Source organism: Cnephaeus nilssonii (assembly GCF_951640355.1).
Source record: "Cnephaeus nilssonii genome assembly, chromosome: 10".
In the NCBI taxonomy this organism is placed as follows: Eukaryota; Metazoa; Chordata; class Mammalia; order Chiroptera; family Vespertilionidae; genus Cnephaeus; species Cnephaeus nilssonii.
Window position 1 is genome coordinate 77,005,328 of NC_137081.1, and position 16,488 is coordinate 77,021,815.

The 16,488-nt window shown below is 51.2% G+C and overlaps 1 protein-coding gene across 1 annotated transcript in view; it reads left to right on the forward strand.

The window, feature by feature from the left end:
* TMEM163 (transmembrane protein 163) overlaps positions 1-16,488 on the forward strand; it is a 232,143-nt gene that overhangs the window by 196,501 nt on the left and 19,154 nt on the right. The gene's annotated exons all lie outside the window — the stretch shown is intronic.

Here is a 16,488-nt window from a genome sequence, read left to right on the forward strand (position 1 = left end):
CCCCGGGCGGTGGCCTTGGGCTCGGCCGCACCCAACATCCCTGCTAAGGATCGCAGGAGCCGACCCCCAGTGGTTTCCTGCGATTCGTGCAGGCTCCCTGCTGGTGCCCAAGGCCGGGAAAGCCTCCACCTGAGGCTTTCCCGGCCTTGCACTCCACCACACCCCAACGTCCCTGCAACGGTTTCCTGGTGGGCGTGGTTGGTGGGTGTGGCTTGGTTAGTGGGCGTGGCTTGGGCGTAGCGAATGTGCGGTCAATTTGCATATTTGTCTATTATAAGGTAAGATGGTTTTTTTGCTATTGTTTTTTCTGTTCTTATATTTTTAGGCTTTATATTATTAAATGTTGGACTGGTCTTCTAATTTATTTCTCCTATATTGTGTTTTTAAAATTTTAACAATTACTAAATAAATAGAGATATTTTAAAAATTTTTTTAAAATTTTTATGGTTTTTAATTGATTTTTAGAGAAAGAGGGAGAGAGAGTGAGAGAAAGAGAGAGAGAAATATTAATGTGAGAATGATACATGGACTGACTGCTTCCTGCAGGTCCCTCGCCAAGAAATCATGCCAATGTGCCCTGACTGGGAATCAAACCAGTAACCCCTTGGTGCCTAGGATGATGCCCAACCAACTGAGTCCTACTGGCCAGAGGGCCTATATTTTATTTTTTGTTCTTCTGAGAGATTCCCTCAACCTTATCTTCTGATGCTTTTAAAATTGTTAACTTCTGTTAGTATGTTTTTAAATTATAAGAACTATTATTCCTGATACGTTCTTTTTATAGCATCCTTTTCTCACATGACAGTATAGTATCTCCTATTCCTAATGATGTTAATGATCATTTTTAAAAGTTTTCATCTCTCTGCACACTATTGTTGGCAAGTGACATTTTTCTATCTGTTTTTATCTCTGTCTTTCATATTAGATGGCTTCCAAGTCTGGTGATCATTGGCTGCCTGCGTATATTTAAGAATACATTTATGATTGTGTGTGGTCAAGACTTATCAAATGTGATCTTAATTCTAGGGCAGGGACTTTCTTAACCTGGTGTTTGGGTTCAGGGATGGAATTTAGGGGATCCATAAACTTTAACTGGAAATAAATTGTCTTTATTTTTATTTCACCTCAATCTGACTGTTAACATTTTCTTCCATTATAAAATTAGGCAATCAATCACAATTGTAATATTAGAGTACCTGTGACTTTTTCACCAATAAAATAAAAATCAGATATCTTTTTATTTAAGGTTGACTTGGCAGATATCTCAAAATACCTTTTGTGCTTATCACAACTTAAAACTACTGTACTTGTTAGATCTGCTATTGGATTTTGCTATTTAGTACATTAATTTAGGAGCACTTCTGTGACTAAAGCAGTTTTTCTGTCTTCTTAAGTGAATGCAAGTATAATTGGTTTTCTTTATAAGTCTGTACATTTTACTTTTATGCACTTAAATTATTTTCTCTGTTCTCCTGGGCTAGTCACTTTCGAGGGTAGAAGGCAAACTCCTTTAACCCACCCCCTCTTTCAAGGCAGTCACCCTGCCTTCAGCTCAACCGGGAGACCCTGTGTTTTGCTCTCTGCAGGGAAGCGCTTCTCTGCCTGCTGGGGAATAGGACCGCCCATCACACCGCCCAGTGGAGGAGGGATCTGGGCTCCTGAGGACATTGTCAATTAACCCTCCTGCTGTTAGTCTCACCTCTGCCCCCCTGTTCCAGGGTGCTGAGTGTCATGGATCCTGAGCCCTTGGGGCTTGGGCATCTTGCTCTCATCCTCCCCCTTGCCCTAGGATGCCGTTCCCCCTGCCCCTTTGTCTACACCTCTGTCTACTTTTCCAGCTCACACAAATCCTTCTCCCGTTTTCTTTGTCCTTGTGGGTTTGGGCCTTAAAAAAAAAAATCCTGTGCTGCCCTTAGTGGCCTCACTAGGCTGAAAGTGTGTGTTCATCCCATGCTCTTCCACTGGAATTCCTTCTGATCTTTAAGGCGTTTTCTAATAGAGGAAGCAATGTCTGAGCGTTGTGAATTGTTCTTTTTATTTCGCCAAAATTGAAATTCAGAACCATCAGGCAGCACTAGAGGGAGACTGTCCTGCGTTTTTTATGTATGAAGGGCAGGAGATCATAGGCCTGGCAGATGGGAGCCTGAATGCCTTCTGCACCCCTAGCGGTGTGGCCTGATCCTAGAGGTTACTTAGCGTCTCTGTTTGGGGCCAGTGCCTTTGTGTCCTGAGGGTGTGACTGTCCTGGGGGCTTATTGTGCTTGGTCCTGGTTTGTGGGACCCCTGAGGTGTCACTGCCTGTAAATGCCCAGCGTTCCACCGGGGAGGAAGGTGTGTGAGCCGGTCACAGTGGCTCAGTTCCAATTCCTGGCGGTTTTCAGACATCGGAGTGCTGGTCCCCCAGCGCGCCCTGCTCTCCTGAACTGCGTTAGCAAACAGCAGTCGGCCGATGCCTTGGTTAACAGAAACGAGGCTGCGTCTTAGAGCCGGAGCCAAGCACCTCACAGCGCCCTCCTTGTCCCCGGCAGGCAGAGTGCCTCCGCTGGCACTGCCTTGTCCTCGCCTGTGGCACCCGTGGCTCTGCCAACCTCAGCTTCACGGTGTCCATGGAGCTGGGCACCTGCTCCCTTCACAAGACTCTGCCGGTGGGCCAGTCCGGCTGGGGATTCCCAGGGGCCAGGGCTCTCCAGTCTGCAGGCCCCACCCGTGACCCGCTGCCCACAGCTGCAAACCCTCCGCGCTGACCCTCCCCACATCAGAATGCTTTGATATGTTAATTGTAAAATTGTGGAGCCATTTAATGTGCATCCATGGCAATTTGTCAATATAATTTAATAACCAGGGGAAATTGAGAGCTTGTGCTCGGCGTAATTTTCTCCACATCTGCCAGCTTTTCTCATCTGCCTGGGGTGTGGGGCTAGGGACAAAAAGATCTGAGGATTAGAGTGACTTCATTTCACCTGGGGACATGAATCGATAGGCGTTGGCTATCCAGCCAGCACCAGCGTTCCCCGGGTAATTCTATAGCTGGGCAGTGTCAGGACGGTTGGAAATTTGTCCTCATTAGGACGCTTTTTTTGCGGCGTAAGCAAGCGCGTCCCCACCCCCACGTGCTGTCACCCAGCTGGTGAAAGGGGACGCGTTGGTCTTGGGGGGCTGGGTGAGTTGGATTTTCACACAGGGCCTGTGTCTGCTGTGGTGACCACAGCTCATGTGACCTGGAATTGCATCTCCTGGTGTCACTGTGACAGGGAGTGAACGTAAAGTGGGACGTGACAAGTGCTGCAAAAATGACTCCTCCCTAGGAAAGGTGCTCCTGCCAGCAGCACCATGAATAAAACCCTTTGAGGGCGGGGGGGCTGTATGGAACGATGGGGAGGGGGCTGCATGGAACTATGGGGAGGGGGCTGCATGGAACGATGGGGGGCTGTATGGAATGATGGGGGCTGTATGGAATGATGGGGGGCTGTATGGGATGATGGGGGGCTGTATGGAATGATAGGGGGCTGTATGGAATGATGGGGGCTGTATGAAATGATGGGGGCTGTATGGAACGATGGGGGGCTGTATGTAACGATGGGGGGGCTGTATGGAATGATGGGGGCTGTATGGAACGATGGGGGGCTGTATGGAATGATGGGGGGGCTGTATGGAATGATGGGGGGCTGTATGGAACGATGGGGGGCTGCATGGAACGATGGGGGGCTGTATGGAATGATGGGGGGCTGTATGTAACGATGGGGGGGCTGTATGGAATGATGGGGGCTGTATGGAACGATGGGGGGCTGCATGGAACGATGGGGGGCTATATGGAATGATGGGGGGCTGTATGTAACGATGGGGGGGCTGTATGGAATGATGGGGGCTGTATGGAACGATGGGGGGCTGTATGTAACGATGGGGGGCTGTATGGAATGATGGGGGGCTGTATGGAACGATGGGGGGCTGCATGGAACGATGGGGGGCTGTATGGGATGATGGGGGGCTGTATGGAATGATAGGGGGCTGTATGGAATGATGGGGGCTGTATGAAATGATGGGGGCTGTATGGAACGATGGGGGGCTGTATGTAACGATGGGGGGGCTGTATGGAATGATGGGGGCTGTATGGAACGATGGGGGGCTGTATGGAATGATGGGGGCTGTATGGAACGATGGGGGGCTGTATGGAACGATGGGGGGGCTGTATGGAACGATGGGGGGCTGTATGGAATGATGGGGGGCTGTATGGAACGATGGGGGGCTGTATGGAACGATGGGGAGGGGGCTGTATGGAACGATGGGGAGGGGGCTGTATGGAATGATGGGGGGGCTGTATGGAATGATGGGGGCTGTATGGAATGATGGGGGGCTGTATGGAATGATGGGGGGCTGTATGGAATGATGGGGGGCTGTATGGAACGATGGGGGGCTGTATGGAATGATGGGGGGCTGTATGGAATGATGGGGGGCTGTATGGAACGATGGGGAGGGGGCTGTATGGAACGATGGGGAGGGGGCTGTATGGAATGATGGGGGGGCTGTATGGAATGATGGGGGGCTGTATGGAATGATGGGGGGGCTGTATGGAATGATGGGGGGCTGTATGGAATGATGGAGGCTGTATGGAATGATGGGGGCTGTATGGAATGATGGGGGGCTGTATGGAACGATGGGGGGCTGTATGGAATGATGGGGGGCTGTATGGAATGATGGAGGCTGTATGGAATGATGGGGGCTGTATGGAATGATGGGGGGCTGTATGGAATGATGGGGGGCTGTATGGAACGATGGGGGGCTGTATGGAATGATGGGGGGCTGTATGGAATGATGGGGGGCTGTATGGAACGATGGGGGCTGTATGGAATGATGGGGGCTGTATGGAACGATGGGGGGCTGTATGGAATGATGGGGGGCTGTATGGAATGATGGGGGGCTGTATGGAACGATGGGGGGGCTGTATGGAATGATGGGGGGCTGTATGGAATGATGGGGGGCTGTATGGAACGATGGGGAGGGGGGCTGTATGGAATGATGGGGGCTGTATGGAATGATGGGGGGCTATATGGAATGATGGGGGGCTGTATGTAACGATGGGGGGCTGTATGGAATGATGGGGGGCTGTATGTAACGATGGGGGGGCTGTATGGAATGATGGGGGGGCTGTATGGAACGATGGGGGGCTGTATGGAACGATGGGGGGCTGTATGGAACGATGGGGGGCTGTATGGAATGATGGGGGGCTGTATGGAACGATGGGGGGCTGTATGGAATGATGGGGGGCTGTATGGAATGATGGGGGGCTGTATGGAACGATGGGGGGCTGTATGGAACGATGGGGGGCTGTATGGAATGATGGGGGGCTGTATGGAACGATGGGGAGGGGGGCTGTATGGAATGATGGGGGGCTGTATGGAATGATGGGGGGCTGTATGTAACGATGGGGGGCTATATGGAATGATGGGGGGCTGTATGTAACGATGGGGGGGCTGTATGGAATGATGGGGGGGCTGTATGGAACGATGGGGGGCTGTATGGAATGATGGGGGGCTGTATGGAATGATGGGGGGCTGTATGGAATGATGGGGGCTGTATGGAATAATGGGGGGGCTGTATGGAACGATGGGGGGCTGTATGGAACGATGGGGGGCTGTATGGAATGATGGGGGGCTGTATGGAATGATGGGGGGCTGTATGGAATGATGGGGGCTGTATGGAACGATGGGGGGCTGTATGGAACGATGGGGGGCTGTATGGAATAATGGGGGGCTGTATGGAATGATGGGGGGCTGTATGGAATGATGGGGGGCTGTATGGAATGATGGGGGGCTGTAAGGAATGATGGGGGGGCTGTATGGAACAATGGGGGGCAGACAGGGTGGAGAGCTCTGTCAGTGTTAGAATCTGCTGCTGGCTGCTGACCAGCCGGAAACAAGGCTGCTCCGCTTACGTGACAAAGGGAATCACTCGGGAGGTGAATTGGATTCACAGCTGTTAACTCGCACCCCCACCTCTCTTCTGGCGAAGGAGTTATGGGCGGGAGTGGTGGATGTATGAGTCTGTCTGGCTGCTATAACAATATTATAGTTTGGGGGCTTAGCCAACAGACATTTACTTATTTCTGCTTGCTCCCTCTTTGTGGGAGTTCCCACTGAGGTCACTGAGCATCCTTATAACCAGGGTTGTGAGCTCCGTATCTGTTAGATGGTTTGCCTCCATTTTGTTGAGTTCTTTTTCTAGAGTGTTCTCCTGTTCTTTCATTTGGGTCATGTTTATTTCCTCATTTTGGCTGACTCCTTGTTAGTTTCTGTATGAGGTGGATCTGCTACGCCTTTCGGTCTTGGCAGGGTGGCCTTGTGTCCCAGGTGACCTGTGGGGCCCAGTGGCACAGCCTCCCTGGTCACCTGAGCCGAGTGTGTCAGGTGTGTCCCTTGTGTGGGTTGTAGTTGAGCCTTGATTGCTGTTGGCACATCAGTGGGTGGAGCTGACCCTCAGGCTGACTGGCTGTGAGGACTGGCTGGCCCCCCAGCATGGGATTCACCCCAACAGGGTTCGGTGCCTGCCGAGACCCCCTTTTGGGGGTGCCCCTTGTGTGCTAACTGGCTGATGCTCTATTGTGTTGGTTCTGGGGCCTCTTGGGAAGGGTTCCAGTGCAGGCCAAGGTCACTGCTGTCTGGGGCTGCCTGGTAGGAGCTACAAAGCATCAGTGGCCGGTAGCTGCCTGTGCTAGGCCTGGGGGCTGCTCAGCAGAAGGCATGGGGCACCCTGCGGCCTGCTGCCACCTGCCGCCTGCCCATGGGCACCATGTGAAGCGGGGTCTCAGGGAGTCCCCAGGGTGGGGTGAGTAGGGTTCACCAGGTTAGGGCAGATTCAAATTTGGCACCAGTGCTGAGCCTGGGCCACCCAGCAAAAGGTGCAGGGCACATTGAGGCCGGCTTGGGGACTGCGGACCTTGGAGAGTTTTTAAGGTCAACAGTCTGCTGCTGAAAGGGCCTCGGCGGTGTGTGAGTTGGGTGGGGCTGGGTCTCAGGTAGTCACCCAGTGTTCACCAGGTTAATGCAGATTCCCATTTGGCTGTGTGTGGGGAGGGTTCAATATGGGGCGATGGTGGCTGTCCCTCCAGCCCTTGCCCTAAAGCCACATAATTCAGTTTCTCCCTGTATGTCTCTGGCATTCACCACCACCCCCCAACCCCCACCCGGCACCCAGCTGCTGTCCCTTTGCTGAAGCCCAGCGTGGGTGCCTGTGAGCAAGGGAGTCTGTGCGGGCCCTTTAAGAGGACACCTGAGTTTCCAGCAGCCTTCTGTCTCACCTGGATGGATGAATCCCTGCTGACTTCACAGCCAGATGTTATGGGGGCTCCTCTTCCCAGCACTGGTGCTTTGGGCTGGGGAGCCAGGTGTGGGACTGGGACTGCTCGCTCCTCGGGGGGACCTCTGTAGCTCACTGGCCCCAATTAGGCTTTATAACTCTCCCCTAATTGCCTTTGGACCCTTAAAGAGCCGTGTGGCTTTCACCACGCTCCAGCCTAGAGCATTAGAGGGAGCTGACAGTGTCAGGCCGCCAAGGTAGAGGCGAGTGATGGTTGGGAGCCCTGAGCTCTGCTGCCTCGGTGGGGGAGGGGGAGCCACCTGCCCTCAGTTTCCCCTCTTGCATCATCGATTAGATCGTCTGTAAGCACTTCTCCAGTTATGACGCGCTATCGTTTTAAGACCACCTCCTCTTTCTGCGGAAGGTGTGCTCTGCCTTGCCCGGTCAGGGGCCAGGTGTGGGGCTGGTGGTGGTGCCGGCGAGCCTGGGCACGGGCAGGGGCGTGTGGATCTCTTAGGTAAGGCGGGATTAGCCTTGGCACAGAGCAGAATTTCGGGTGGAAAGCTGTTTGTAGCGCAGGGGTCTGTCAGGCTCTCGGAATTCCTATGTAAGGAATTCCTTGTTCCATTGAGTTAAGGGGCTGCTTTTCGTGTTTTGGGACCCGTGAAGTTGGGAAAGTGCCCGTTAAGGCATTACTAGGTCTCAGAAAAGACACTGTACTCGATGGACTGACCACTTGCGGTCTGGAAGGTGAGGCCAGGCTGAGGTGGCTTCTCCTAAGGTGTCCTGAAGTGTGGGTTGGGGGCCATGGGCACGAGGACGGGCATGGGGAGGCCTTCACAGTCGAGCCTTCACGTCCTGCAGCCTGGCCGGTGGGAGCAGAGGGAGATGCTCAGACCCACCTCTGTCTGGCATCTTGGAGCCTGGCTGTGGCTGGGAGGTCTGTCAACCCGGGACCTCTGGCTTTGCAGAATTGCAGCCTTGCCCTCACCAATGTCCTACTTCCCTCCAAAGTCCCAGGGCACCTGGTGCTCCAGAGCACCCTCTCGGTGGGGTTTCTCCCCATCCCGAGGAGCATTCCCGCACCCCGTTTGATCATTGGAAATCCATCGTGTCGTCCTGGCCTCCCCACGAATGCCTCCACTCGGTCGGTTTGGTTTGTAACCTTAGGCCACTGACGTTCACTGTGGGTCAGATGACAAGTGGATAAACATTCCTGCATCTGCCATGAAGCTGCTTGTGAAAGTCTGGTGGTTGTGGTTTGCCATCCCTCTGTGCAGGGTGGCAGTGCCTGTCACAGACATTCTTATGGCCGTGGGAGAGACACTGGGGGGATGAGCGGGTCTCTGTCGCTGCGCCGCCGGAGAGGGGCAGGAAGGAAGCACGCGCAAGGACGCGTCACGGGACCGGTGAGGACACGGCCAGCGGAGGCGTGGTGTGCGCGTGCCAGGTCCTTGAGTGTGAGCTGTCAGGAAACACCCAGCAGAGGAGGAAACACTTGCGATAAGTCTATAAAAAGGGGTGTTTACCCACCCGGTGGAAATAAATCAGTAGAAAATGTATGCGACTTGAGGTCAGCCCATCAGTGTCTAAGTTCCACCACTGACCACTCCAGCCTCCTTTTTCCTTTATGATTGTGCTTTCTTTGCCTCGTATCATGACAATGGACATTATGTATAGAATTATAATGTGCATAAGCTGAACTGTGTAAATGTTTGTAATTGTCACCCACGGGTTCCCTGAGATAAATTGCTTTTAAAAAGTTAGTTTTATTGAGCCCTGGCTGGGCTCAGTCTGTTGGCACATCATCCCACACACCAAAAGGTTGCAGGTTGGATTCCCAGTCAGGGTGCATACAGGAGGCAACCTATCAATGTTTCTCTCTCCTCTCTCTCTCTCTCTCTCTCTCTCTCTCTCTCTCTCTCTCTCTCTCGTCTTCCTTCCCTCTTTCCCTCTCTCTCTTCCTCCCTTTCTCCTTCTTCCTCCCTCTTTCCCCTCAACTCCTCCCCCTCTCTCCCCCCAATTCCCTCCCTCCATTCCTCTCTCTCTAAGATCAATAAAAACATGTCTTTAGGGTGAGGGTGAAAAATTAGTTTTATTGAGATGTAATAATGTACATACAGTAAAATGCCCCATATAATTTGATGGGGGTGATAGATGTATATAGTCACAGAACTGCCACCACAATGAAGATAGGGACTATTTCTGTCCCTCCAAAAGCTTCACCCTGCACGTTTGCAGTCATTAGTTACCGCCCCTCCCCAGCCACTGATGGGCTTTCTGTCGGCATAGTTTTTCTTTTCTGGACTCTAATATAAATGAAATCATAAAGTATTTAGTCTCTTGTGTCTGCTTTTTTTTTACTTAGCATAATGTTCTTGAAGTACAGCAATATTTTTGCTGAATGAATTAATAGTTCATTCTCTTTCATTGCCAAGTAATATTCCATTGTATGGATATATCCCATAGTTCCTTATCCATTTACCAGTTGTTGGACTGTTAGGTTGTTTCTAGGTTTTTGACACCATGAAAACAATGGTTAACAACATTGCTGTGCAGGCTCTTGTGTGGACATAGGCTTTTGTTTATTTTGGGTAAATATCAGTGAGTTGAGTTGCTGGGTCCTATGATAAGTTAATATTTAACTTGACCAGTCAGTCTTACAAAGTGGCTGTACCATTTTACATCCCTACCAGCAGTACATGACAGTTCCTGTTGCTCCACATCCTCACTATGAGTGCTATCATTTCTTTTTAGTTTTACTGATTCTAATTGGCATATAGTAGTATCTCATGGTGGTTTTGATTTACATTTCTCTGAGAAAGGATGTTGGCTTTCTTTTCATGTGCTTATTTGTTAACCATGTATCTTTTTTGGTAAATTATTTGTTTAAATCTTTTGTGGCTCCGTGGCTGGAGTGTCGGCCTGTGGAGTGAAGGGTCTCAGGTTCAATTCCGGTTAAGGGCACCACCTGGGCTGCACATTTGATCCCCAGCGCTGTCAGAATGTGTGAGGGAGGCAACCAATCCATGTGTCTCTCTCACATTGATATTTCTCTCTCTTTCTCTCTTCCTCCCTCTGCTTTCTCTAAAAAAATCAATGGAAAAAACATCCTCGGGTGAAGATTAACAAAACAAACAAACAAAAAAAAATTGAGTCATTTGTTTGTTTGCTTATTGAGTTGCAGAAATTGTTAATATCACCTGGGTATAAGACTTTTTTAAAAAATATTTTTTTTTTATTGATTTCAGAGAGGAAGGGAGAGGGAGAGAGAGACAGAAACAGAGAATCATTGATCGGCTGCCTCCTGCACGCCCCCTACTGGGGATTGAGCCTGCAACCCCTGGCATGTGCCCTTGACCAGAATCAAACCTGGGACCCTTCAGTCCGCAGGCCGACACTCTATCCACTGACCCAAACCAGCCAAAGTTGGGTATAAGACTTTTAACAAATGTGATTGCAAATGTTTTTTCCCAGTCTATGGTTGCCCTTTATTTACTTAATATTATCATCTTTCCAGGAGAAAAAGGTTTTTTCTTCTTTAATATTTGTATTGATTTTTAGAGAGAGAGGAAGTGAAAGGGATAGAGAGAGAAACATCCATGTGAGAGTGAAACATCGATCAGCTGTCTCCTGTACACCTCCCCACCAGGGACTGAGCCCACACCCGGGCACATGCCCTACTGGGAATTATCAGCAACCTTCTGTGCATGGGATGACACCCAATCACCTGACCACACCAGCCAGGGCTTTTTAAAAAGATTAAGCATTTTTATTTCTAGTTTTTATTGATTGAGAAAGAAAAAAAACACATCGACTTATTGTTCCACTTATTAGTGCATTCATTGGTTAATTCTTATATGTGCTCTGACTGTGAATCAGACCCACAACCTTGGCATATTGGGATGACGCTCTAACCAACTGAGCTACCCACTCAGGCCTCAAGAGCAGGACTTTTTAATAATACTTGTGGTTGGTTAGGTGGAAAATGATATCTCTGTATAGTTTTGTTTTTTTTCTCTTATTAATAAGTTTCAATATCTTTGATAGGTTTAAAACTCATTTTAATTTTCTGATTGTCCTTTGCCCATTTTCTATTTTTGGTCTCTTTTTTTTGGTCTTTTTCCTACAGATGTCCAGGAGCTCTTTAGCTATTAGGGAGATTGACCCTTTGTGATAGTATTTTTCTATTTGTACTTGTACATAACCTACCTCCCCCATACATTCCATTTTTCATGTCAAATATATCAGGAGATGGCTTTGAGACAGTTACAAAAGGCCTTCACTTCTCGAAGGTCATGGAGAAGCTCACAGCATAAACACCATCTACGAAGCATTTACCTTTAACCCACATGCATCCTTAGCTTTGGAGTTAAGGGCACCTACCTGGGTTGGCCAGTTTTCTTGCACGTTTTTGCCCTCATCTTCTATCCATTCAGTAAGATTCAAATCTGAGAAATCACAGGGCCAGTGCTGGTAACAGTGGAAACGGAAACCTAACAAGGCAGTGGCTGTCCCTGTTTTCACAGAGTCCATGTGACATGGGAGATGGTTATAAGGCCACGGATGAGGTACCCTGGTACGTTTACAGCTGGGCACACATCCAGGCCCGACACAGCTGAGTGGCCCGGGGCACCTGTCTCTCTGCCGTCCGGTGCTGGCTGACGTGGCTGTGAGAGGCAGTGAGGCAGGGTGGCCGCACTCCGAAGGGAGCCAGCGGGGGCTCCTCCCCGTCGGGCTGCAGTTTCTCATCCTTAGCCACGCGTGCTCTGGCTCCCTGACTCCCAGAGAGGATCCTCTCAGAAACACCGTCTTTTATCACGCTCAGGGACTGTCAGCTCGAGCTGCCATGCCAAATGCCAGAGACGGAGTGGCTTAAGCAACAGGAAGTGTTTCTCACGTCTCAGTGAGGTAGCCGCCTTCTCACTGTGGCCTCAGCTGGCCTTTCCTCAATGGAGTGGGAGTGGCTGAGAGATCACTTCCTCTTCTTAGGAGGCCGCTAATCCCATCACGAGGGCCTCACCCTCATGCCTTGTCTAACCCTAATACCTCCTAAGGCTTCATCTCATTGGGGGGTTAGAGCCTCAGCATCTGCATTTGGGGGACGCTAACAGCCATGCAGATGTCTTGAGCAGGCTGATGCCTGCCTCTCCGTGACACTCTGCTCATGCTGACGGTGATGGGTGGCGCTGTGGAGAGAGGAGAGCCAGGTGGGCTCTGGTGGGGCAGGCACCGTGGACTTGAGGACTCGAAAGCTGGTTTTGAGGGAGGACTTGGGCAGCTCCGGGCCAGCCCAGGTCTCTGGGGTCCCTCCGGGCTCATGTGTTTCGGAGGCCGATCAGGGCAGCAACAGTGAGCCAACAAGCCTGTGGGTGAGGCACAGAGTGAGGGTAACAGAAATCATCCCCAGACAGGGCACACCTGGGCTTTGCATGTTGGCTTCTCCGTTTATACATGGCATTTCCCCCGTGTTAGATCATGCTTAGCACTTTGCAACATCCTTATGCAGTGGTGTGTCAGGCTCAGGCAGAGGAAACTTTTTTTGATTTATAAAAGTTACTAGACATTACAGAGTTCCCATATACCCTCCATCCAGCCTCCCCTAATGTTTAACCTCTCACATAGACAGCCAGGTACCTCTCAGGGGAACCACACAGGATGTGGCTGCAGGGAGGGACCTTACAGGGAGGGGGGCTGCAGAAGGGCCCCTGCTGGCTGCCACCCCGGAATCTGGGCCTGAAGGCGGCAGGGCTGCCTGGAAGCAAGGAAACGTGGGTAATGAGGGGAGCAGAGCAATGGCAGCCTGGTTCCCTGAAGATGGACTAGAGCCCCATCTGACCTCATCGTCTCAACTTTGACGCCGTGGGTGGCTCAGGGCACAGAGACGCTGGAGGGGCCCAGCAGGGCCCGAGGGTGCTGGGCTGGCCGCCGCCCTCCCTCTGGCGGAGCCAGTGGATTAGCAGCACAAGCGTGGCTGCAGCAGCACCTGGCGCCTTGCACCTGCCCCCAGGGGCTGGGGGCCACCACTTCACTTCTGCCTTCCACACAGACGTCTCTGGGGGCCAACTGTGACTCAGAGCCTCGGAGGACAGGAATTCTGGGAAATGTAGTTCCTGCTGATTGCTGGGGACACAGTACACAGCCACCAGGGGTGGGAGGCCTGCTCTTTGCTCCATCTGACAGAGGGGGACGTGGAGGGGGAGAGGGAGGCTCAGGGCATGCCCAGTCACACACATGTTCAGGAGGCTCGGCTCCAGCGCCTTTAGCTGCGACCCGGTGCTTCTGCTCTGACACCAGTAACCCGCCCCCTGTTCCTCCAGGAACCAACCGCAGAGCCCTGGGCCATGAGAGCTTCTGGAAGATGAAGCTTCTGGGGAAGGACGGGTCCCACATCCCTTCTCTCTTGATCAGCCACTCGGGTCCCAGCCGCAGCCTCTGCCCTTTGCTTACATTCCCCAGGCCTGCTTTTCCCTCCCCAGTGAGTTCCCTGTGTTTCTCCTGTAGGAATGCTCACCTACTTAGTCCCGGGCTGACCGCCAGCACCTAGTGGGCTGTTTGCTGGAAGAAGTTAGTGCCTGGTGTGTTGGGCCCTTGATGACAATTGCTACCTGTTGCACATCAGCTCTTGCCAGGGGCTGTGGGTATCACACCGCCATTTATGGAAAAGAGAATTGGGATTTGAGGGCTTGGGGTTGTTTCCGTAGCGAGTGATGGGTTGTGACTTGAACAGAGGCCCGCTGGCTCACCGCCGCCCGGGGTCACCGACCCCCAGACAGCATAGCTTCCTGTTAGCAGACCCGGGAGAGGACCGCCGGAGCCACGGGGGCTCTCTGAGCTGCATCGGGGCGGGGATCCCCCCAGTGCCCTGGGACCAGGTGGGGTGAACATAGACTGTATCCACCTCTGGACGTTGAGGGATGAGGGCTTTGCAAACTGAGTGAGTGAACGGAGCCAGAAAGGTATGGGGTGAGCAGAGTCAGAACTCAGCCTGCGAATCTGGGGCCGCAGAGTGCTTAGTTGAATGCCTCGGTCTCCCAACTTACACTTCCTGAATCACACGGACACCTGGGTGCGGATTTGTGACTCCCTAACAATGCCCGCACTGCTTCCTGCGACTGCGCCGTGGTCTCCCTGAGTCTGCCCGGTGCCTGCACAAAGGGAGTTTGATTGGGGGTCCTCCCACATGGCCCCTGCTCTGTAACCTCATGCACAGCAGGGACTTGGGATCTGCCAGGGGGCCAGGCTTCGCACAGTCCTTACTGATAATTTGAGGAGGTGCAACTTCAGAAAGGTGACCATTTAAAAAACTTTAAAATCTGAAATAATTTGAGATTTATAAAAGTTACTAGACATTACAGAGTTCCCGTATACCCTCCATCCAGCCTCCCCTAATGTTTAACCTCTCACATAGACAGCCAGGTACCTCTACCCAATCAGGAGACTGTCACACTGTTAACAAAGCCCCGGACTGTCTGGTGCCCCAGCTTTTCCACTTAGTGAGCTTTCCCTTCCCAGGATCCAGCCCAGGACACCAGGTCGCCTTGGTCCTCACGTCGCCTTGGTCTCCAATCTCTGACAGTTTTCTCAATCTGTGTCTTTCATGACCTGGACATGAGTCAGCAGTAGTACTCAGATATTTTGTAGACTGTCCCTGGACATGGGTCTGTTTAATGTTTTTTCACAATTAAGCCGAGGTTCTGGATTTTTTAGGTAGAACACAAAGAGATATTCTCTCCACATCGTATCAGGAGGCACGTGGCATCAGCATAATTTATGGTCATTTTAATCTGGGTCACTTGCTGGGTTCTCTGCTGAGAAGTTACTGTCTTTCCCTTTCCATGCCCTATTGGTTAGATGCCAGTCACGAGTGCAGCCCACACTCAGGGGAGGGGTAGTTAACTGTGCCTCCCAGAGGAAGGAGTTGCAAAAGACTGTGGATGTATGTTAAAGCCAACCACCATTGCCCTGGCCAGTGTGGCTCACTTAGTTGAACGTTGTCCTGTGCACCGAAGGGTTGCTGGTTCGATTCCCGGTTGGGGCACATACCCAGGTTTTGGGCTTGATCCCCTGTCGGGATGTGTGCAAGAGGCAGCCGATCCATATTTCGCTCTCATCTCTCTCTCTCTCTCTCTCTCTCTCTCTCTCTCTCTCTCTCTCTCTCTCTCTCTCTCTCCTTCTCTCATTCTCCTCTTTTCCTCTTTCTCTCTCAAGTCAATAAAAACATATTTTTTAAAAACCCACCAACCACCATTGACCAGGATGGGGGGGATGCCGTGCAGATATCCTGTTTCCAGGAGGTGATTTTTCTAATGACTTGGTTCAGTCTTGAACTCAGGGAAGCAGGCTGTCATCCCTCTTCCCAGCTTTCTGTCACCAGGTTAGTGAATTTGAATAATAAAATGCTTAAGAAATCCAATTTCCTTGCATATATGTGCTGCTCTATTAGATTTCTGCTGGCAGTTGCATTTTAATATCGGAGAATGTGGAGGCTGTGTCTCCCGGGAGGGAGCACGGAGCCTGAAGCCTGAGCCTCAGGCCTGAGGTCATGAGACGGGGTGCTCTCTTTTGCACGTGACTCACTCGCGTGCCTGCGAAGGTAAGGTACCAGCTCATGGGAAGTGCTAAGATTGCGTCAGTAGCAGACTGTATTTTTAGATGCCCTTTTCCCACCTTGAAGGCTATAGTTGAACTTCTAATTGTCTCGCGTGAATTTGAGGGAGGAATAGGGTTGTCAGTAGCTGCACTGATTCTCGGCTAATTCTGTGGCTAATTTAATTGGCTCTGTGCTGCAGTGTTCTCAGGCCACTGGTGTACTTTCATGTTCCAAAATTCTTAACTACTGCTCTTAAAATTCTCTATGAAAAACTCTACATGGAAGGCTCTGTTTTTAATATTCTAACCAACTCTGTTACCGATCAATGATTGCCAGTCATTTGGGCAGAATAGTGCAAAGGGGGATCTCCTATAGGAAAAGAAGTGCCTGATGGTTCCTAAGGAAATATAAGTCCGGGCATCTGTTTTGGATCATCTTTTCAGTTCCCAGGGACACAGGTAAGGAAGGTATGAAAACAAGCAACACAGCCCCCTCCTGGTGGCCGCACACCCAACCGATGATTTGTTCTGGGAACAAAGCTCATCTTTAAGGCAAGTGGTTTGCAGATGATCTGCTCTGGCGGGTGAACTGCTGAGATCTGGGCC